Source organism: Amphiura filiformis, chromosome 16 (assembly GCF_039555335.1).
Source record: "Amphiura filiformis chromosome 16, Afil_fr2py, whole genome shotgun sequence".
NCBI classification, from domain to species: Eukaryota; Metazoa; Echinodermata; class Ophiuroidea; order Amphilepidida; family Amphiuridae; genus Amphiura; species Amphiura filiformis.
The window spans coordinates 50,216,299-50,242,152 of NC_092643.1; the positions used below are offsets into that span (position 1 = coordinate 50,216,299).

Genomic DNA, 25,854 nt, shown 5'->3' on the forward strand with positions numbered 1-25,854 from the left:
AAATGGACTTTTCATTTCGAGCTCCTTCTTATCTGTCGGCTACAAATTAGCCTTTTTTTCTCCTCTCTGCGTGATTGCTCCAGCTATCCCGTCATATCATACTATCAAAATATGTGATGGAACTTCTGATTAAGTAGGAATGAACAATTTAGTTTTTTGAAAACAGTAAATAAGATAAACTGTCAGTATTTTTCTGTTTCTCTCAGACCTTAAGTGCTGACTTTCAACACATCTCATATTCAATTACCGTCAATTGATAACACGAAGACAACGACGCATCACCCGCCTTGTTGCTGAGCATGTTTGCAATATTGCTGTCATTTTTTCCCCTTGCTTACTCGCTGTTTCTCACTCATGAATGTAAATTCTTTCTGTTATACTATATGATCTGCTGCCTATGGATACTGTATCAGAGAGGATATATTTGCAATTTTCAAACGAATCCTTAAAATACATAGCAACTGACATTTTTGAAGTATAATTTAATCATTCGTTTTACACATTAAGTGTAATACCTGTGTGTTGAGGGTTTTTAATGGACTTGCATCTAAAATTATATTCACAAACTTGTTACTTTGAACCACTAATGTAAATATCCTTTTTATATTTTGCTTCTTGTTTAAAAAAAGAGAAGATGAATCACCAACCAAATAAGACAACATATATGCCCTAATTTGAAAACACTTTTCTCTTTTTTTATACATTTTATTCATTTAAAAACAAAAGTTCATTAAAAAATTTAAATTAATTTCTGTCTGGCTTCTTTGACAACTATATAAGAAATTCAAACAAATTATAAAAAAGAAATGCTTTTATGACTAATCACTTGAAGACTTGAAGTTTTTGACATTACTCTTAAAATAGATATTTTCCTTAATTCATGTAATGAACATGATGTGTCTAATCACATTAACAACTCCCAAACAAATTCATCAGTAACCATAGCAACAGGTTAAAAAAAAAAAAAGAAGAAATCTGTTCACACTTGGTACCATCCCCTTGCAAGCTAGTTCGGATGTATTTATTAGATCATACTTAACAGAATAAATGAAAAGCGAGAGACAATAGCTATTACCGTATCACTGAAATTAATAAACTGAGGCCATTATATGTACCATTAATGACACGACGACGAGAATGCATGTATGGTAGGATCTAGGACACTTGCCAAGTAACGCTAAACAATTTATCTGCTGCTCTCGACACATCAAATTATGATATATTGTAAATTACTTCAATATCATATTTCGAGTAATCAACAGGTTCAAATTGGTGTAATTTACTTTACCTGTGTACATCGTTATTAAAATTTTATATTTTTACGAGTTTATTTACACAAATAAATATTTGTTTGGAAAGAAATATTTTTCAATGTTGTGTGTCTGTCCATAAACAGACTCAAAAAAAAGGAGTTAAGTGGGGAAGTGGGTTGGAGGCATACGACTGTCAAGCCCAAGCCGTCATAATTAATTTTGCATTTTGTTGAAAATAATGGGCTTCTAACATGAGATCTTGGAGATCAGGTCAATGCTGAGTCCCGCCCAGGCGCCTTGCTCGACTACGCTCGAGCTGTATTAAATATGGACAAGAATAATACTGCTGAAATGATGTGCTATATTTTATACCAATTGAAAGGGGTCCTTCTTTAGCAAACCAAATCCAGCTGACGTTATGGCTCAATCCCGACGACCCACATTTCGCTTCAATTTATACATGAAATATGCCATCCCACCGATTCTGTTGTAAAACCTCTCCGTTATGAAAGCCCGCTGTTTTATGATGAGTCTCGCAGCAGATCAACGGCCCAAGCCATCATAGGGCGGGGTAAACCTAGGAGGTCACTTATTTTTTTCTCCTCGTGATCTTTAGCTTTCTTTTATGCCATTTGGCGTGATAAGTTCACGTGCCCCTGAGCAACAGAGTTGTCATTTCAGAATGCTAGACATTAATGTGCGCAAATGGACCGAAGCTGATCGGGGTGCGTCGCCGGAAGGCTGCGGACATTTTCGTGCCGCGACATGACCTACATGTACGCATGCCCTGCATGTGATATTAAGACAAAACGAAGATGGGTTGATACAGGATAAATGGAAATCTATGAGGTTTTGCTCGGCAGTGTCACCATAATTTAATCACTTACGAAGGGGGGAGTTCTGCAATTTTGAAGGTTTGCAGTCAACTATAATGGCTTTCAAACTCGCTTAATACTGACATACGACAAGTAACAAACATGTGCTTCAGACTTGAACACTAGTTTTCTTTCAACAACTAGTGAGAAAACACTAAGAGCATATGTTACACACTGCCTGTGGCGATGGGCAGTTCAAATATTAACCCACTTTTATAAGTTACTGAAAAAAAAATCCGAACAAGTATAGGAAAAAATGCTGGAATTCCACCAAATACATGTATAGAAATGCTGAGGGGATTTTCAAATCTTTGGGCAAGGAATCATTGTTGCTACGGATGAAATGCTACAAGGAAAACCCAACTTAATTGCAATTATGTTTGGGTCTTATTGGCTTGTAAACTGACGTCAGTGTCTTATATCTGTGGGCCTACAAGGCTGCGATCAATTACATATGCAAATTGTTTGAAATTGGGCATAGCTTGATTCGAAGGTAGTTTATTTGTGGAGGGATTCCGATTTATTGTTTCTTCTTTGCAAAGCAGTGTCATGGGTAAATTGTTAGCTGTACTACATTAACAGGCAGAAATGAATACACGAAGTGGTTGCTGCTGGTTAAACAGCTAAAATGAATGGAGAAATAAATGACATGGGCTCCACTTCTCTCAAGCGGCTACAGTTAAACTATTAAAGCTTTTTTTCTTTTATCCATGCGCATACAATGTGATCAAACAGTACATCTTGCATCACACAGATTCAGAGTTATTGAAACTTAACCCCATGAGAACTACCTGCCGATTGGCCAAAATGAAGTTTTCATTATCAATTGGACCAATCAACAACATTGTTAGAATAATTTCACCACACAAAAAAATTGGGGTGAATTATTTGCAAAGCTCCATTCTGATTGGTGATTTAAGTGAAGATATCATGTAACTGACCAATCAGTGGCAATGTTAGATCAGCAGGTAGTGCTCAGGGGGTTAATTCTTTGTACCACAAAAAAGTTCATATAAAGTACTACATTCAGTTCTGAGTGAATTTGTATGACTACATGCAGGCCCATAGCCAGGGGGTGTGGGGGAGCTAAAAAGTGGAATTTTTGTGAATTTTTCCTTCAAAAAAGGGTTAATTTCAGTGTTTTCCAGAAAAAGGTGGACTTTTGGGATTTTTTCCTTCAAAAAAGGCCTGATTTTTAGGGTTTTCAAAGAAAAAGTAGACTTTTTCGGATTGGAAACCCTGCACCACCTGGCTATTGCTTTGACTACATTCTGAAGATGTGAACAATTACAGTGGTGCCTTTTGTTGATCAAAATTAAAACAACTTGCACTATTTTACATTCCTTTGTTGAATTAACTAAATTAATAATAATTAACTATTAAAATAGTTATTTTTTTAAATAGTACTCATTACTATTGTTATTAAAATTAACATACTGCATTCAACCTAATTAGCACTCTGGGCACTTAAGTCAGTCACTTTTTTTTGGGTGGAGGGGGACTTATTAAAATGAGATACAGGTAAAATTTGGAATTTACATGCATTGAATCAACAACAAAAAATATACCATTACATCTGACAAAGATATATACATCTCCATCTGGTGGGAAATTCATAATCTATACCGGAAGTTTAAGATGGTACTTTTTGATTTGACATTTGATGGAATTCAGTTGTATACAGGTGTACTGAAAAGGTGGGTCACTCTGACAGTTGTCATTTGATAAATCCTACAGGGCGCTAATTAGGTTGAAAACAGTAATTAATATAATAATTATTATTATTCTTGTTGTTACTATTATTATTATTACTATTATTTGTGTGCATAGGCCTATGTCATCCTGTAAAATACATTTGTTAGGCGATGAAGAAAACCAACCTGTTTTATGGGCTTGACTGACCCAGATTTTACATTTTGGGAGAATTTTTTTTATAGTTTTGCTAAAATCAGCCATTTTTTGGTCAAAATTTATTGATTTTGATTGAACATTTTTGACAAACATGTTTGCAAAAATCTTTTTTGGCAGTTTTTGGTGCTTTTTAGGGTCATTTTAGCTTCCAGAAAAAAGAAAAAAATCCCAGCCGACCCTACTTGAAAAGTCTGTCCACCTATAAAACAGGGTGTGTGTTTTTCTTCGTAAAACATGTGTTTTTTAAGGTTCAATAATGATAAAATAATATTTATTGCATACCATCACAGATTGAGTATATAAATATACGTTTATAAATTTAAAAAGCCTATTACATTTATTGCACTGCCATTAGGACAGGTCACACCAAATAACTGCCAGTATGACTACCCATTAACAGCTCCCCATTTTACAACTGGGTAGTGTGGGACAATCAAGTACCTTGCCAAGGATGTAGCACAATGACTCTAACAGGGGTTTGAACCTACAATCTTGTGATCGTGAGTCAGACGTCTTAACTGTTTGGCTATACTAAGATGAATTGCACTTTAACATTACTGTTGGACATTTGTACAACCAAAATTAACATTTTCTTATTTTATGGTTCATTTAAGATGGCAATGATCATTCAAACACTTTATTGATGTTTTTTATACAGGCTGTATCAAAATGATCGGTACCCATCAATTTTGATGTTTATTGCCAAGTCTGCCTCTTCTTAATGCAACACTGTTTACTCTTAAAATGTCCAGAATGTATAGTTTAAGAGCTTTTATACAATTAATTTTGAAATTATTTGGATCTTATGTTGAATTTTGATTTGTTAGACTCATCCATTATCAATGAAAATGGATGGGTACCAATCATCTAGATACAGCTTAATTAACATATTCAAGGCTCGGAAATGAATGATAAAATAAAGTTTTTTGAAAATCAGCCTAATTTCAATCCTAAATCACAAGCTCCAGTGGCCAAGTGGCAAAAAGGTCACCGACACCTAAAATTCATATCAACTTGACTCAAATTCTGATTGTATTCATGTATTTTATTTTCAATAATGACATGATATCAATTTGATCGTTTGCGTATTTTTCCATCAGCAAAGAATTCATTTTTTATTCCCATAATATAAATACAAATTGCACATCAGAACAAAGTTATTAGGCTATTCAGTTGAAATCCATACACCACCTGTGGAAGACATGACTTTAATCTCCCACACAGGGAGTGCAAATTTCAAAGACAGCCACCCATTCAGGTAACCCCATTTGAAATTCACACTCCCTGTATGGAAGATTAAGGCCACATCTTCCACAGGGGGTGTATGGATTTCAACAGGAATAGCCCATTGCAGCACCTCAATCTCATTCCCCCTCCTAACTTGTGTTAATTTACTTTTGATTTCAATTTTTAAACGTATCTGAGATGTCATGCATCTGTTTCCCCATGATATCTGCACGTAGGGATCTATTCTATCAGATTGATCTTTATTTATTTATTCTGCAGAAATCTATTTTGACCTAAATTCTGAGTTTTCTTTGCATTTTCATGCGTGTCAAAACTGTTTGACTTGACTTGTCACACACGAACAATCCACGCCATCAAAAGCCAGGAAAGGTGACCATTTTTCGTTAAGAAGATTAGAGAAATCTCACACAGAAAGCCCCAACCCAAAATAACATGTAATATTAAAATTTCTCTCAAATATGGTCCTATTGTGAGAGCTTTTCATAGAAAGCCCCTCAGGTGGGTTATAAATAAAGATATGCTGTGGCAACCAAAAACCGCCCTCCGGGCCGTTATTCAAAAGAATACACTAGCAGATTACGAGTGGAAAAGTATATATACAGGTATTATGAGCACTGGCTAAAAAATATGTGGGCCTTTTCTTCTGAGTGTGTGGTGCGATCATAGCCCCAAGTTTTTATGATGAGTTCGTAGTGGTCATATAATATAGTTGAAAATGTTGGAGCGAGATAGGATTCGCTTAAATGCAAACACCCCGGCCGGATTTCAACGTGTCGTGAGATCCTCCGTTTGTGCATGTGTGTCACGCCATCGGTGCTCGCTATGAAATTGAGCCAATTGCGGCTTATTTTCATCTGTTGCTGGTTTCATCGTCAAAGCTGGAAAAAAAAAATCACACAGAAGTGTAAGCAGTGACTGGTTAAAGGAGACCCATAGGGGGCTCTAGACATGATTTTTCAATGATTAGTATTTGTGTGTACACTAGGATCCACAACATGCTCATCTATTAGGGCACAGTTCTTTAATCCCAATACACTTGTACATTCATTGAATGACCTTTGAAACTTTGGGTACTAAAACTCATACTCTGCAACTTGAGGTCAAATTTTGCACTATGAGTGTTTAATTGAGGTTATTGAACTATGCCATTGAGATGAGGCTATTGTGGTCTATAGTGGTATGTCTGTGTGGAAGAGGAGTCAAAGGATATACATGTATAAATTTCTGATGAAGATTGTCAGCTTATTGTGCATGAAATTTGAACTTTATTGACGCAAGATTGCTCAAAATTTCATAAACTCATCTGACAAAGGATCAGAGAGAGATTTCACACTTTTGCAATATGATTACCTCCATGAAAATGTTATTGTTAACTGACACCGTGTCAGAAGCGAGAGCACTTCCACTCAATCCTGATCAAAATAGTAAATTTTTAAAAACCAAATTATGATTGTCTATAGTAAAATACTAGCATATCTATCTATAGGAAACATTGCAGGGTGCATGATAGGGTTATATGAGTGCTTGCGTACTCTATTTCTTATGCAAAGTTTTCTGTTAAAATATCCATCTTAAATATGTCTTTTCAAAAATGGGATACCTTATCTTACATACTTTTAAAAACTGATGTAAGAAGATAGATAGATGAGGTGGGGCATTCATTTCCCCACTTAGGGGTTGTGTATTATAGTTGAAACGGGACTCAGACCCTGGGGCTCAGACTGCACATTTTAAACACTGCCCCTCAAAGATCCCTCAAATATGTTCAATTTTCCAACTTACAGCACTCTCTCTTACCTAAGAAAGTTGTTTGATTGCCTCTTCTGACCGATCCTAATCTGGAAAATCTGGAAAAAAAAGGTTTTTTTTGTTTTAGTTTATAAAAGAATACTGACCCTAATTTTGGAAATTCTAGAAAAAGTTTTTTTTTCTTCTAAACTGTTTTAAAAACATGAATGAAGTGGTACAGTTTAGAAGTATATACACTAAAAAACATGAATGAAGTGGTATACAGTAGAGAAATATCCCAATTCACACCTATTTGAACTATTTGTTAAGCCAACATGTTTTGGCCATAACCTTAGACCATGGGTCTACTTTTTGGCGTAGTATTCAAAACCTAACAATTCTCGGTAATTACGAGCTGATCAAATTAAACATTTCATTTTGAGGATGATAGTTTCCTCCACTTGGGTATATATGGATGCATAAAACGCTTGCCCCCCTGTTTCCACCAGTAAAAACCTAAAATTACAAAAATTTCCACTTTTTGCTGCTATTTTGTACAAAATATTTTGATTTTGACCCCCCACCCTGAAATTCACCCGCAAAGACAAAATTCTGGGAATAGAATTACGTCATGATTCTAGAATATGTATCCCAGGTCTGGACAATGAAATGGAATGGAATGAAATGGAACGAAACCGGTGTGACTCAAACGCGACATCAGTTATAGTTGATGAACGTACATGCGTTAGTAATATAGGCCGGTATCTAAAATCGAGCATTGTTTATAACCACTCACCCAACATTGCCCTTATGAACTCTCACCCTCCTGACCCTAGTTGCCTCTCTCCACCCTGATGTATATGAGTATCAGCATGATATTATAGTGACTGTGGTTGACGGACTTGAAGACTTAAACAAAAATCCCTTTAAAAAGGGATGTGCTGGGACAAGTTGTTCACAATAGCTCACAATGAGTAATATCATATTTTCTTTTAATAAAATGGTCAAAATAAGTTTAAAGTGCAAAGATTAGGTGGTTCAAAACATTTTGGTGGAAAATTCAGTTTTTTGTGATTCTCTCAAAATTGGGTACTTTTTCCCAAATTCTGATGACTCAGTTGGGTTCCTTTATCAGTTCCATTCCAATAAGAGGAAACCTCTCAAAGGCAATTGGCATGGATAATGTTGTCTACACTGACATGATGGGTAGCCTGATAATGATAAAGAAAGAACTTGATTGTTGCATAACCACTGTCTCCGCTCCTCTTCATAGCAACACACATCAGAGCAATTACAAGTAACATTGAATGCCATAAATCGTGTGTCGCTCAAAAGTTTTTTGCTCCACATTACACAAACTGTTTAGTTTTCAACGAAAAAAAAAAATCCCAGCACACATATCATTCCTGGTAAATGAGGAAAAAGTAAAAAAAAGAGGAAGAAGAATACAAACAAGAAGAGAAATCGGGGATTGAAGTGACAGTAATGGGCTCACTTTTGACATCGGGACCATGGATGACAGACATGGTGAATAAATGAGAGACTAAATGATACTTTACACTATATACAAACTATATGCATTGGGAGTGAACCGAATTGGGGTTAGTAATGATGATGACGGGATTTGATATATTGGGCAGGAATTTCAGCACAGGCAGCTACCTCCCTCATTGCATGCAAGGTAGATGGCTGCTACAGGAGTGGAAAAAGTGCTTTAGTCACTAAGGGTGTTTCTTTCACACTTATCTTAATAAGGTGAGACTGATTGGTTTCAGTTGCGGCGCCAGGAATTTTTTCGGGGGGGGGGGGGCATTGGGGGGAAAGTGAATTTCAGGGGGGGCAAAATTGCAGCAAAAAGTAGAAATTTAGTAATTTTGGATTTTTACTAGGGGCAATGAGGGATGAGGGGGCAAGAGTTCTTACTGGGGGGGCATTTTCCCCCATGCCCTTCTCCCATGGTGCCACTACTGGATTGATTCATCCAAGCTTTTGAAAATTGCAAGGGGGGCTACATATTGCTCTCCTGAGGATGTCTGGGGAGTGATTTGAATTGAACCATAGCCTATTTCTACAGCATATGATTGAGCATATGCGTATGGGAGATAGATATCACTCTCCTGAGGAGTTTTAGGAGAGCTGTCAGCTCAGGGGAGTGATGAGCATATTGGTATGGGAGTTAGATATCACTCTCCTGATGATTTTTAGGAGAGCTGTCAGCTCAGGGGAGTGATTTGAATTGAACCATAGACTATTTCTACAGCATATGATTGAGTATATTGAGTATGGGAGATAGATCTCACTCTCTCGAGGATTTTTAGGAGAGCTGTCAGCTCAGGGGAGTGATGAGCATATTGACTATGGGAGCTAGATATCACTCCCCTGATGATTTTTAGGAGAGCTGTCAGCTCAGGGGAGTGATTTGAATTGAACCATAGATTATTTCTACAGCATATGATTGAGAATATTGAGGTTGGGAACTCCACTCTCCTGATGATTTCTAGGAGAGCTGTCAGCTCAGGGGAGCTCCATATCACTCTCCTGATGATTCAGACAATCAATTTGAACTCTAGGCCGTAGGTTTCATTTTATCATGATTCACAGTTTCTGAAATCAGGTTTACAAAATATATCTCAAGAACAGAGATGAGAAGCAAATTTTGTTGTGGTACCGAATGAAATCTGGTTTGGTACCTGGCACTAATAGTTAACATTTCACTAGTCAGGAAACAAAATTTTCAATAAAAAAAACCCCTGTATGTATTGTTACTCAAGTATTTTTTGCACGGATTCTTCCCAGCAATTGATGAGCATTATTCACCCACGTGTTATAGAATCAAATCAAGAAGCACATCATCCTAAAATGCATGAAAAATGCTAATTGCCTAATGGAAACCTTTTAAAACACATTGGATCAATGTTAAGCTTCACCATACCTCCATATATACCAACCTCCACAATAAACCAAAATTACATCATACCCAAAGTCACAGTTCATACACCCCCATGCTTCAGTGGCGTAGCATGGGTCATCACATTGGGGTGGGGGGCATCGACCATGATTGGGGGTACCGGGTCTGATTGGGGGCACAAGCCATTTTTCCTATGGGATTTAAAAAAATTTCAGATCGATTGGGGGCACGTGCCCCTATGATGCTATGCCACTGCCATGCTTTGCGTGCTAGCCATAGGCTTCAACATAAAAAGTCACTAGGTTTGAAATAATTTCTCAAAATATTGAGAGCTATCTCTTGAGCCTCTGAACCAATACTAGGCTTATTTGTACTCATTTTAATGCATTTTTCATGCTGATTCCAAATATGGTCATGAAAATGTACAATTCAAAAATGTTTAATAAAAAAAAATTGAAACTGCAGTCGATACTAATGTGGAGAGAGTAACCACCATAGCTCCAAATTTGATCTCATGATGTTGAGTATGAGTTCCTGTTCCCAACACATTCAAAGGTCATTTCTATGAATATAAAACTCTCTTCACACAGGGTGTCAAAAAATTTTAAAAAATTAAAAAATTCAGAATTGTAAATTTCCATAACCATATTTGGAATAATCATGAAAAATGCATTAAAATGAGTACAAACAAGCCTAGTATTGGTTCAGTGGTTCTTGAGATAGCTCTTGATATTTTGAGAAAATATCTCAAAACTAGGACTTTTTATGTTGATGCCTATGGCTAGTAATGCAGAGCATTAAGGAACTGTGTCCTCACAGATGAGAATGGTTGGGATGGTAGTGTTAGCAAGGCAGTGAGTTTAGAATGCATGCAACAAGATGCGTAAGATGGATTCCTTAAGAAACTAACTAAGACAGTAAACTTAGTTAAGACATTGAGCACTTAGCAGCTAGGGCTGCCAACATCTTCATACTCATTAACAGACCATGTTTAACCCGATACAGGTATATCCGTGGGGTTCTCCTTATCGCTTTACATGCTTGAGTGGTCTCCGGTTCAAATCATGCTGTTGATATATGAAAAGATCAACTTTCTTGGATTATACGGTACAGTCAAACTTTGATGGTTCAAATTATGTCATTATTCCGTAAAATTCTCCTAGGCTATGAAATAATTATCACGTTAAACACCCCATTTGAATGTTCATCGACACCACCGTAAATATTTTCGTACAGGCACGGTTACAATGAGCGCATACTGCCTACAGTCATGCCGTCCATCCCGAGGCAGGTAGCACGCGAGCCAATGACACATCATACATTGAATTTGTTTCCATAATTTCGTAGCCAATAACGGGTCAACAGGACGACCCGGATTGCTCTAGAAAAACTCGTTATTCTGACATTCCCTCATTGAGAGGCCATATTGATTTGTTGGCCCTTACAACCATATTCAGTCCAAACACCTAAGATAACTCCCTATTGATCACCCTTCTCTGCTTTTTTATATATATTTTTCTATTTTTTTTCTCTGTACAACATAGGCAGGCAAGCATGGCATGGCAGGCAGTTCGACCACATGGCCTACATTTCCCAGGTCACAGGCCCGCCGATTTATCACGAGAAGGTCGTAAGAGCAAAATAATTACAAAGCATGTACAACATTCTCGCATCCAAGCATCCATTCCACAGTTAGCTTGCTCAGACGCGGGATGGGAAGAAATAATTGACAGCGCCGTTTGTTTTTAATACAAGTTAAATATTTCTGATGATGAAACGTTGAATGACAGTTCAAATTTGACCAAGTTAGATTGTATTGATTTGTTTTATTGCAATGACAGAGTAGGCAAGTATCCAGTCACACTAGTCATGGATATCGCTACACAACGATAGTTGTCAATGATGCTACTTGATGGCTTCCCACCCCGGCTGACAACCACATCAAAAATTGAGGTTATTATGAAGCAAGCTCTTTTGGTAACTTTTGATGGAGGTTGGGTAGTAATTTAATTTTGCATAGGTTTTTCTGCTTTGCAGTGCAATAAGTGTTCATTTGCAAATCGTCAAAGATTTGGCAGCTATAGATTTGAAATTGTCTTCACTTTTGCTTTCCTTCCTCCTTTCCTTTTTTTTGTTTCCGTCTTTGCTTCTTTCTGGTCTTCCTACTTTCCTTCCTTATTCTATTTCCTTTCTTTCCTTTCCTTCCTTTGTCCTTTCTTTTGTCCTTCTTTCTGTTTCCTTTTTTCATTCCTTTGTTCTTTTTTCCTTCTTTCTTTCCCCTCTTTCTCTTTCCTTCTTTCTTTCCTTCCTGTCATTTTCCTTCTTTCTTTCCTTCTTTCTCTTCAAAGCATCAACAAATATCATAAAACCAGTCTTATATCATACAATCTAGGAAGTTTAGCTGGTTTCATTTGTTCCTTCTTTTCTTCCTTTCTGTCTCTTCAAAATAGCAATACCCTCACAAAGCCCACACACATAGACCCCGTTTAGACTAGAGAAAAGTCGAATTCAAACTCGACATCAAATTCGATTAAGACAGAGGATTAGCATAAATTAATTTGTGTTTGTGGTTTTTAGTGGGTGTTAACACTATGCGCCCGAACGAATTCGACTCTGTTGAATTCGATTACGACTATTTACGCCCTCTGTCATCCAGTATTTTTTTTATCAAACCTCAGATTATAATTCATTATAATTCTATTTTCAATGCCTGTATACTCTTTAAACAAAAAATCTACATGCAAAGTAGTAAAATTGAGATAAAAGTCAGTGTTAACTTTGCGGTAGAAACGTTTTGAGTACGTCGCCATATTGAATTCTTAACACATATTTTCCTCATTCTGAGCATGTGCAGAACGCGTCACTGCTCAACTTGTGACGTCATAGTTCATATAAGATTCATCCGCGGGGCGGCTCACACAATTCAGGTCGCGATCCCAAAACTTTTTTGACCTTGCTTTATGAACTCCATTTTGCTCCCCGGGTTTGCCCCATTTGCATCCGAGTCACTTAAAAATCCACCGGGTCAAACTCTGTGGATCGAATGGAAAAGACGGCATCTTGTGACAAGATTTTACAATTTCAGATGAACTAACACCGCGAAAAAATCGGCCATTTTTGTGGATTTACTTCGAGTTTGGAGTGGAAATTGGATGTACACTCACTACAGTATGCTGCACATGTACGAAAATACACAAGAACAGCTGTTGTTTATCGATATCACAGTGCCATTGCTTAGCGACAAATCGACGGACCGGAAAGTCACCTCGCCAGGTCAGCGACACGCATGAAAAAGTCGAATTCAATTCGACTGACTGTTTAAACCAGGAAAAGTCGCACTTCAACCACGACAAAGTCGAATTGAATTCGACTTAATGAACCTCGGGAGCATTGTTGAACAACGACTTTTGAACTCGACTTCGGTCGTACTTGAACAACGACTGTACCTGTTTAGACCTGAATTCGACTGAACTCGACTTCAAAAAAGTCGTTGTTGAAGTACGACTTTTACCTAGTCTAAACGGGGTCTTAGAAAGCCTGGATCGAATTTGATCTGGATTCCAACATTAGACCCATTTCAGATCAAATCTGAGTAGAATTCCAGATAAAGTAGATAAGCTCATATTGGTCCTGATTCCGATTAAATTTGATCACAGACTTTCTAAAAGAGTGCAGATCTCACATTTAGGAAGCTCACCTTTGTGTTAAAACATCTCATTTGCTTCATCACATTTTTATTATTTAATTTTTAACCTCTTAAACAAATATTTTACTCCTAAAAACAAATTTTGTGGAGACTACTCGATGTCAACTGGTAGAGCCATTGCATAAGTTTAAGGCCAACCTAAATTTTAATCGGTACATTGAATTAATAACATTCAAAATCATTCAAAATAAGGTTATTGTTAATTATGATTCAGAAAAATGACACACAAAGTACTTTAAAATCTTTCATATAGACAATTTGTCCTCAAATTTTGGTTAATTCAATTGCTATTGATGATTAATTTATAATGACATCAATTTAATTTCAAGAATAGCGTGTAATTGAATAAAGAAAAGAAATCTTAAGTGGACAGTAAGTCCAATTAGTTATGCAGCTGAAGGAAATCGCATAGATTTTTTATTAATTTGTTCCGTTTTAAATATGCCTTGTAAGAAGACCTTTTATATGTTAGTGAAGTAAATTTATTTGCTTGTTTACTGATAGTTTGAAATATATTTGTGAACATTTTCAGTGAATAGTTTGTAATAACTTCTTTGAATATGAAGGAGGGATGGAGAAGGAGGGAGGGAGGAGGGAATGAGTGAGGGAGAGAGGAGGGAGGGAGGAAGAGAGGAGGGAGGGAATAAGGAAGGGAGGAAGTGAGCGAGGGAGGGATGAAGGAAAGGAGGAGTTGTGGGAAGGAGGGAGGCAGGGAGGGAGGGATGCAGGGAGGGAGAAAGTGAGGGAATAAGGGAGGGAGGGGGAATAAGGGAGGGAGGGGTCCGCCTCTTAACAAGAGCATGTTCATTTATAGCACATCATCAAACTTTTGGGTTGTTCCCTGAAAAATTTTGGGTTGTTCCCTGAAAAATTGGCAAAGTAAATTTGTCTATATTCTAACTATTATATTATTGATATCTGTCAGTGGTTTGTTTGTTTGTTTATTTTTTATTTATTTATTTTTCTATTTATTCTTTAACCTGGGTGACCAATCAATGCACTGGCACTGTTCTCCCTTGGTTCCCAGGTGGTTGGCTGTAATATGAAAAAAAAACACCAGTCAAAAAGCAACTTACAGAATTTATACCCTACCAGCAATGGCCTGCATGTCAAACTGAGATTTATTAATTTCATAAACAAGTCCGTTAATAACAAATGAACAAACAACGTGCATCAAATCACGTCAAAGCAAACTCCACCAATCAATGCGATTTAGCCCCATCACGCATACATGTCTAACATCAATGCATATTTTTCCCCCAATTACCCAGATTTTTCCGTCCTGAAAACCCAATTATCATCATCATCTTAACCGCTGTATAAAATTATTGATGATCTACTATATGAGATGATCACATTTGGAACAATTTATTTTGTGCTTCTTCCTCGTCCGCCCGGATACTAAAATTACTGTCTATATCCTCCGTCTCTAGTCTTTGTTGACATTAATTTCACAAAACTTGATACTGTACTCAATACGCGCTATTGATCCGCATTGATATTGTTCATATTTGAGGAGGCGGGATTCCTTCATTTTCGAGGTTAAATGATTGACATTTGAGTCCGCATTGATTTTGATGACAATTTTCCACCTGAAATTTTGACAAGTTCTTCTACGCTTATATTGCCCTGCAAGACTATGTCAATGTCAACTTTATTGATCATTTTTCGCACGTAATCTGGGTGCAGTGCAATGCTGTGTCCTACATTGAATCTCAAAGGCACTCTTGAGTGTTTAACCATGTTAACCTACTACAACAAAGGCTTACTCATACTACTGTCACAAGCTATCTCAAGAACCGCTGGACCAATACTAGGCTTGTTTGTACTCATTTCAATGCATTTTTCATGCTGACTTCAAATATGCTCATCATATTTTGCGTGGGTTTGGATAAAAAAAATTTAGATTTTGATATCTCTTGGCTGGACTCAATGTGTACACAGAGAGTTAGGGCTATGGAATCGCCGACATGCATGTTTCACAGAAAACTTCTACTATTGCCATTTTATAATACAACTGTCATTGAAAGTATAGACTGGCAGGCAAAAGAGAACGATATCAGTTTATATATGACCAGGCAAAAGAGAACGATATCAGTTTATATATGACCTTCCTTTTGACGGTATTAGTATGAAATTATTCTCTGACTATATGTACATACATATTGGGGTCTGGTGCTAGCAACAGCTCCTAAAGCACCTCGATGTCAGCGCTTACATGCCTTGCTTCTACACTAAGCGCCTCGCCGCTACGTGCCTCTGCTTGCGCTGACACAGACGATGTTCAGACATCGCCATCTGAGGGAACTGATCAAGTTCTAATTGGGATTACATTGCTGTTAAATATATCCAGACAGGGGTAGTCAAGTAATTTTTTGGAGGGGCACCAAAATCTGAAAATTTGCATTGCCCAAAAATACTGGAACTTTCCATATTTTCTTTTGATAGTCATGGGGTACAGCAGCAACTGAGGACAGTGTTGCCAAACCCAGCGATTTGGTAGCCCAATTGGGCGACTTTTGAAGATTTTTCCCATGACTTTTGACAATTTCGGTCCCATAGAAACCAATGGTTAAGAAAAAATTGGGCGACTTTTCAACATTGGCTCCCGCGACTTCCGCTAGTTTCCTGCCCCATAGAAACCAATGGTTAAGAGAAAAATTGGGCGACTTTTCGATTTTTTGACCCGCGATTTGGGCTGAAATCTTTTGGCAACCCTGCTGAAGGACAACCCCACCCAAACCCCACCCCTCCCCAACCTGCCACTGCTCAAAACAAACTGCAAGCTATACAATGTATATAGGTGTTGCTTTCCATACAAGGACCTGAAGGCTTAACATGCTTAATGTCCCCTTCTAAGGACATAGTACTCTCATGGTTCATTTAGCCAATTGTAAATACAACATTAAGACACCAGAGATCTGATTTTAGATGTTACCTTCAGACATTTTTTCTATTTATTTTTATTTTCTAAATATATATACCCCGGTCAATGAGTTGCTCTTCAAATAAATTGAACCCAGACTATTGCATTAGCAAGTACCCTCATCTTTGTAATTCAATTCATGACTGAAATGACACTATACATCTATACAGGTATTTGGGCAAGTTTAAATGCTGACAAGCCAGCTGTGTATCATGACAACTGGTCCAAATGGGCAAGTTGATTAAAATGTTCAGCATTGAGCAAAATACAACATTCTCCTGAAACTACAAATTAAACAGCCAGTTACTACTACTTTTATTACACAATAATAACTTTGCACCAAAACAAAACCTGACAACTAGGCCCGTATGCAGGATTATTTTTTTGGGGGGGTGATTTTAAAAAGTTGATTTTTTTTTTCAAGGGGGGCAATTTTGTGAAAAGTGAACTTTCTTACCCAAATTTGGACCTTTTTTGACCAAAAGAGCGTAAAAAACCTGCAAATTTGTGGGGTTGCAGGCAACCTGCTGACAACCAAATCAAAACTTGTAACTGGAGAGTAGCATGGAAGATGAAACATTTAAAACATAAGTAAAATTCTGGACTTGTACAACAGAATCTGATATTATATCAGTCCTGATGAACTTATTCAAAAAGATTTAAAAACCTGATTTTAATTTTTTTTTTAATGATTTTTAAAATATTCTTTTATATATTAATGGTTTATTATTTTTGTTAAATTACCTGAAATTATTTGAAATTTTATTGTAGTTTTATTTCAAGTATTGGATAAACTAATGTATATCAAAAGAAGAAAAAACATTGCACATATAGTTAAAGCGTGCCCTCGAGTTTAACAAAGTACATTCTTTGTGGCTCATGAACCACATGACCTACTAAATCTTAGATTTCTTATGAAAAATTACTTTTTAACCCCATGAGAACTACCTGCCGATTGGCCAAAAAGTTTTCATTATCAATTGGACCAAGCAGCAACATTGTTAGAATGATTTCACCACACACAAAAATTGGGGTGAAATATTTGCGAAGCTCCATTCTGATTGGTGATTAAAGTGAATATATCATGTAATTGACCAATCAGTGGCAATGTTAGATCGGCAGGTAGTGCTCGGGGGGTTAAACCTGCAATGTTGTAAAAAGGAATTGAAAAGATACGAGATGACATTATAATGGTACAACCTATCTACATCAACTTTATATCCAGGGCCACCGGCCATCCAAGATGAATTTGACCGACCGATCACCCACCAACCCATCCCATCCACCCAACAACTGACCAACCAATCAATCTTTAGTAAATAAATAAATAAATAATGCTAATAAATAAATAAACAGTAGTAATAAATAACAATAAATAAATAACTAGTCCTGTATGACTAAAATATTGGTATTTACATCACCGGATTTTTTTTCTAACATACATGTTTGCACAAACAAGATCTCTCAAATGAAAATTTAATCACACAGCCTAAATCGACAAAAGTTTCATCGCCCGTTGTTACTCCAACAAGCTGTAAAGCCACTTGTAAATTACCAATAAATTCCCAAATGCCCCTTTAACTAAGTTTTGATAAGATTCACGATCAAATCTAAACCAATTCTAGCCAATGAAATTTACATTGCCGATGATGGGGTAAAAGATACTCGCAGAGTGCCCAGAGGTGTTTGCAAAACCAGGTTGAAGGGGTAACTGCGGCAACAACCTCCATCTTCCTGCGGCATCCGCCCAAATAAATCTCCAACCCCATCCTTCGGGGTACAAGTAGGCACATTATTTCTCTTTTATCTCCTCGTCATTTTCTAGTATTGTTGCATGCATGGATTTGTATGTGTATGAGTGAATGAGACTTTGTTGTAAGTACGGGCAAACTGATACTAATAACAACACTCTACGAAGAAGAAGAATGCGTATGGAAGCTTATTGTAAACTAAAAAAAAAAAAAGTGCACGAGAGCTTTGCGTAGTTAAAACATTAATCACCATGATATTTTAGCACTTTCGTGATTGAAGTAGCAAACGATTTTCCTGGTAGGATTTACTTGCATATATATTGAGGCTGGCTGACGGGGGATTTCTGAAGTAGGTAGATCCAATAGGAAGGGGACTGATCCATGTAACATGATGGAATTTTTGAGTCCAATTTCTCCGGGGCGTTATTTATCTTATCAACCTGTTACAAAATGGTGTTGTAGGAGGGTGATCAGTTAGGATCATGGTGTTTTATTGCATACTTTGTTAGCTTATCTATATATTTATTCTCGTCCTACATTTACACGGTAACCGACCTTCATTTTATGTTTGCGACTTGGGTTGCTATGAGTCAGTTGCCACACGTTTTCAGCCCAAACTGAGGGTCAATTTGCGAAAAGTCACCCAATTTTCTTGCTCTTAACCCTCTCCACACGAGTATTGTCTGCAGACTACAAGTTTAATTTTTTTTTAAATTCAAAAATTTCAAAATGTACATTTTCATGACCATATTTAGAATCAGCATGAAAAGTGCAGTAAAATGAGAACAAACAAGCCTAGTATTGGCTCAGTGGTTCCCCGAGTGGTTCAAAAGATAGTTCTTGATATTTGGATAAAATATAAAACTTATGTTAAAGACTATGGCTAGCACAGGAACAGGGACAGGAAACTATCGGAAGTCGTGGGTATTAAAAAGTCACCCAATTTTCTTTTTCCTTAACCATTGGTTGAAGTCTATGGGACAGAAAATAGTCAAAAGTCATGGGGAAAATCTTCAAAAGTCGCCCACTTGGGCTACTAAATCACAGGTTCGGCAACCCTGATTGAAATACCACTGTTCGAGCAATAATATTGACACACTTTCTACCACTAAACAAACGTATATCTGTTATAGATATCTTAATTAGCCACTTGTCCTCATTAGGTTCAAGCTTTGACACTATCATTCCCCTTAAATAACACTTCTGTTGCACAGGATGTCCCAAGAATCTTTCACATCACTGCAAATAAATATATTTCAGAGTAAACCTCAGATTCATTTCGAAATCCCAACTTTTAACTTCCCCCAGTATCACTCTCTGTGTTATTCCCAGGTACTATACAATATATCAAAGTTGTCCTAATTGATAAAACTTGACAAACAAGTTGTGAAAATGTTTGTACTTACTGAATATGGTTATTGTAAAGTTTGGTATACTATGCAGTTGCCTTTAATTATCCTAACACCCCAAGCGTTTTTTTGCTATTAGAAGGGAAAGAAGAAACGAAAAAGAGAGAAGAACAAAGAAGTCACTTGGTTCCCCTGGGATTTGAACCTTAGTCCCCTCGCGTACCAACCGATGATCACCGACTAATATAGCCACAGGTGTTTCGCTGGCCCGGCCAGCAATCCGTGTATATATATGACTTAAGGTGATTGCATCACAGCATCATGTGGGATACATGCATGTGCAGTGTTCCTTATTGGATTTTGTTTTAAAAGATTTGGCAGTATTAGGGATAATGCTATTGGTCAAGTGAACTGTTAGTGTATGCAAATTATTATTGGTTGTTTAAAAATGTAACATAAGCTTAGGGACCGGGGGGCTTTGGGCTCAGCACCGTCAATAATTTGATGCGGGAGCTAGAATACCTTTCAGCCCCCCCTGAAATAATCCTAGGTGAAGTTAAAAAATTGTGATAAAATAGAGGGAAACTGGGTGTTTGTGACCTATATTTTGCACAATTTTCTGATTCCTAGAGGGAAACCACCCGCGAGCTCCCCAATGTTGAAAATCTTCCTAAGCCAATGTGTAACATCACTGGTTTCCACCAAATTCATTGAATATCATGAACTATTCATAGTTTTGTTAAAGCCAGTGGTGGAGAGCTGAGGGCTACAATCCCCCAGTCATCATGGTCCATTGGTATATTACAGCCCATGCATCGGTACATAATCTGCCATGTGTTTCTTTTCTTCCTGCCTGTTTCAGTCAGTCCAAAATTAACCTAATTTTTCAATTGTACACTATTTTAGCCCAAAATCAAGGTGTCTAATTTTCTTTAGGGGGAGAGGGTTGGTTTTAGGGGGGGGGGGGTTGAAATTTAGTCAGCAAACCAACTCATTTGGGTTTTTTTTGGCATATGTTTACACATGTCCCATCTTTAAAACACTATTTGGAATAAGCCAAATTTGTTATGTTTGTAGTATAGGGTTTCTTTAATTTGACATCGTTATTTCAGCAATGGACAGAGTTGTTACTAATATTTAATATTTCAATACTTTTTGGCAAAGAATATAAATCTTTAAATTTGATTGAAATTGTATAGTAAGCTTTAACTCTTCTTAACAACTGTGTTTACCTAAATCAATTTGAATTTTAACACACTTGATGCCAGCAGCATCTAAGTTTATATTCCATAAAAAATGTAATAGTGAAATACAGTGCAATACTTAAATTATGAAATATTTTTTTTATAAGTTTTATTCATCATGCATTAAGCAAAAAATATTGTATGATGACAAACAACCTCCATATAACCTTAAAAATCATACAGTTGAAAAGTTTATAAGAGAAAAAGCACCTTTATTAAGGGATAAAAACAATAAACACAAATGCACAATTTTTACATTGACACATCAATGTATTCACTCTTATTGTAAGCATATGGGTCAAGAGTTTATTCTATTAAAAAATGGCGACAAAATACCGACTTCAATCTCGCTTACAAAAGCTGTACGTAATCTTGTATAAAAATCAAAGTCATTCTTTTCATGACAGAACAACAAAAATACTGATCAAATTGACCGGAAAATTGCATAAAAAAGGCTGAACTTGGACTGAACTCTTTAATCCGAACGCAACACAAACGCCATTATGCAAACAAGTGGTGTGGACGAAATCTAGGCCTAATCAAGCCCACATAAAAGCCTGTTAACAGGCAAACGCATCATTAACTATTAATTATACAAGCTTAAAACTTAACACGTACATCTACTCCTAACAAAAATGCACCACTATTGCACCCGATGTTCTATTTTACATAGGGGGTGATATTTCAGCTATGACAGACAAAAAACCTTGTCAAACTTGGTTTGTTATATGATTCTTTTCATAAGTCACTGGTAAAAGGATTAGCGTCACCCCTATCACAACTCCTCAGCGTAACCCTCCGTCTCTGGCCTCGGAGATGGATCAGACCGAGCCACGCTCTGACAAACTTCGATTAAGCCAAGAAATAACGGTGTCAAATTGGAGGATTGAGTGTACTTAAGGCCGTTGCCTTTTTTATTCCTCCTCCTCCTAGCCACATTATGATATTTTAATCATCCCTCGGGCGATGAATGACTTTACAAAGATTTTATTTTTAAACATCCATTTCCCCACTCACAGGTTTAGCCACTCCCCTTTGACATTATGGTAACACCCAACCTAGATCACTGTCATCGTCCAAACACTTGACTTCAGATTGCAGACTCCCCCTATTTTAGGGAGGTATTGTTATTTTGTATTGTATGCGCAATTTTTGTATCCACTCTGTCGTGTTTGTTGTGTTATTGTTGTTATTTTTATCCAGAGGGGAAAAGGAAAGAATTAAGAAGTACAAGACTAAACATTTTGGTTCTGTTGTGATTAAAAAGGCATTGAAAGATAGGGAGGATTTTCTTGAAGGCAAAATCCAAATATCAATTAAGTTCACAAAGTGCAAAGAGTTAAGACAGTTCACCTTAGGCTTGATCCGTTGGGCTATTCCAGTTGAAATCCACACACCCCCTATTGAAGACATGAACTTAATCGCCCATACAGGGAGTGTGAATTTCAAATGGGGTCACCTAAATGGATGACTCCACTTGAAATCTACACCCCCTATGTGGGAGATTAAGGTCATGTTTTCCATAGGGGGTGTATGGATTTCAACTGGAATGGCCCATTCTCTAGCTGAATTAACTAGAAAACATGGGTATGTACCTCTTTAAATCTGTGTTGTATGATTAGGGGAAATATTGCTAGCAGCAAAAAATCTTTCAATGACTGCAATGCAGGTACTTTTATTTTCTTCAGGAGAAAAAATGAGCAAATTCTCTCAATTGTATGTAGAATGAGAGTAGGTTTATACCTTTTATTATTCTTGTAGTGATCATCATCACTGTAATCATCATCATCATAATTGATAATCAACATCCTTTTCCTCCATCTTTTCCACCTCAACATCAATATTATCGTACATGTATTATCATCATCATCATCATCATATTACCTTTGTCATCATCATCATCCTAATCCTCATCAGTTATCGTCGTCATCATCATCATATAAATCTTCATCCTTTTCTTCCATCTTTTCCTCTTTCTCAACATCATCATATCATCTTTGTCATCATCATCATCAGTTATCATCATCATCATCATCATCATCATCGTCTTCCTCATCTAAATCATCATCATCAGCAGCACCATTATCATCATCATAACCATTATCATTATCCCCATCACCAGTATCATCTAACCTTTATCATCATCCTCATCATTGGTTATCATCAACATTGACGTCACCATCATCATCATTGTCATCATCATCTCGTCCTTATCATCATCATCCTTGTCAGTTATCATCATCAATATCATTACCATTAATATGAATATCATCATTGATACCATTATCTAAATCTTTATAATCATCAGTCCCATCACCATCATCCCACCCTTACCGTTTATCATAATCATTGTTGTCGATGTCATCATCATCACAATCTCATTGTCATCATTGCCATGATCATCATCTCACCCTTGTAATCCTCCTCCTCATCAGTTGTCATCATTATCATCATGAGTTATCACCATCATGAGTTATCACCATCATGAGTTATCACCATCATGAGTTATCATCATCATCATCACCATCATCATCATCATCATTTCCTCATCTTCATCCCCATCCCCATTCCCTCCACCAATACCTCACACTTTTCTCCCCCTCATCATGCTCATAGAAATACCATCTTATACTCGCAACAAATAACTTGCAAGCCATACATGGTGTACAGAGTCCATCAACAAATTCAAATTAAACAGACATGTTGGATACATTGTAAGAGATGAAAGTACACCGACTTATGCATACAGAAAAGATAGGAGAGCACCTCACAATCATCTTGAATTTCAGCAAATAGCCACATATATGTATACCGTACATTAAAAGCTCGCTAAGACAAAAACATACTCAAGAATGTTTACGTCAATTACGCAAGGTGTAATAAAGCATCGGCAGAGAGAGTGCCGGCCGGCCGACCAAACCGCACCTGAGAAGATTGTTAGTCTAGGAAGTGTGATGATAAACGGAGCAAAGCAAATGACAACAAACTTGTTATTTATTCCCTCTTGTAAGGTGTCAACCCCAAATATGCCACAACCTGTTTCTCCATTGTCTAGTTATTGCTAAATGGTTCAATCTAGGTTTACTTTACTTTAATCAAATTGTTTGCCATGGATGGCATCAATGAGCAGGTGATCATCTCACATGCCCATCTGCCGGGACACAGTTCCTTAACTCTCTCCTTAACTCTGCAGACGACAAATTAAAAAAAAAAAAAAAAAATCAAAATTTCTGATTTGTAAATTCTCATGACCATATTTGGAATCAGCATGAACTAGAGCGGTTCTCGACTTGCGCGGTTTTCGACGCAAAGCGTCGGCCGCAATGCCTCCACCTTGACGCGTATCATTTTAACTGGTGCAATTTCACTAGGAACTGGCCAACTCTAGAAAAAGTGTAACAAATGAAAGATCCTTGACCCATTTTGTCTTCATCAAAATGGTTTGATTTTGGTACCAGAAGCAAGGAAGTATTTTGATACTATCCGAGTGGAATGTAAGACCAAAAATGACCTTCCAAAAAATTTAACTTTATATGTTGACTGTACCCACCAAGTTTCATGCCCATACGACAGTTTTAAGTTATTTGACCTCAGATGACCCGGATGACCCCAAAATGACCGTCCAAAAATTTGACTCTAAATGTTGACTGTATCCACCCAGTTTCATGCCCATACGACAGTTTTAAGTTATTTGACCTCAGATGACCCCTGGGTGACCCCGGATGACCCAAAATGACCCTCAAAAATTTGGTTCTAAATGTTTAGAGTACCCACCAAGGTTCATGCCCATACGACAGTTTTAAGTTATTTGACCTCAGATGACCCCTGGGTGACCCCGGATGACCCCAAAATGACCCTAAAAAATTTGGTTCCAAATGTTTACAGTACCCACCAAGGTTCATGCCCATACAATGTTTTTTGCTAATTTGACCTCAGATGACCCCTAGATGACCTTGGGTGACCTTGACCCACTAACCAAACCTACTGGAATTTGAAGACCGCCAATGACCATCCCTCCACCAAATTGCATCACTGTACATCTTATCAGTTCCGAGATATTGCACCCGCAAGCTCGGACGGACGGACGGACAGAGGGACGGATGGATGGATGGACGGATGGACGGATGGATGGACGGACGGACAACCAGGAAACATAATACCTCCGGTGGAGGCATAAAAATGCATGAAAATGAGTACAAACAAGCCTAGTATTGGTTCGGTGGTTCTTGAGATAGGTCCTGATATTTTGAGAAAATATCTGACAACTTTGACGATAATCTGACGGTTATGGCTATAGCATGCAGGGCATTAGTGCTCTGCGTGCTAGCCATAGGCTTCAACATAAAAAGTACAAGTTTTGAGACATTTTCTCAAAATATCAAGAGATATCTTAAGAACCACTGAACCAATAATAGGCTTGTTTGTACTCATTTTAATGCATTTTTCATGCTGAATCCAAATATGGTAAAAATGTAAAATTCTGACATTTTAAATTTTAAATTTTTAAATTTTAAATTTTTAACTTGTCATCTGCGGTTACACCTGCGTGAAGAGAGTTAACCCCAGTAGATGATGTTTACAGTCATAAAATGACCTTTCCATGTGTTGGGTACAAAAACTCATCTTCTACAACTCGAGGTTAACTTTTGAGCTATGAATTGATTGAAGACTACTGAACTTTGCTTCTGGGGATGAGATCATTATAGCTCATATTTTTACCTCTACAAAATTTCAGAAGATGAACAATTAGCATTAGTAAAAAAGGGAAATAACATGTAATTAATCCTCAGATAATTAATGCAAATCAACTTTCATAGAGATATTATTTCAAATTTATTTTAGAACACAGCAGCTTTGTAAAACGAAGAAAGTCAAGTTGCTAAAAATGCTTTCAAGATGCTTAGTTTGGTCAATAGTCGAGCTGAATACAGATGAACACGAAGCACCTTTTTGAA

General features: G+C 37.1%; 1 protein-coding gene across 1 annotated transcript in view; it reads right to left on the reverse strand.

Annotated features, from left to right (window-relative positions):
• Window positions 1–4,753: 4,753 nt before the first annotated feature.
• Window positions 4,754–25,854, reverse strand: part of LOC140136147 (uncharacterized) — a 65,418-nt gene continuing 44,317 nt past the window's right edge. The window contains 2 exon segments of the mRNA XM_072157851.1: window positions 4,754–6,165; window positions 7,085–7,134. The gene's annotated coding sequence lies outside the window, so the exon portion shown is untranslated.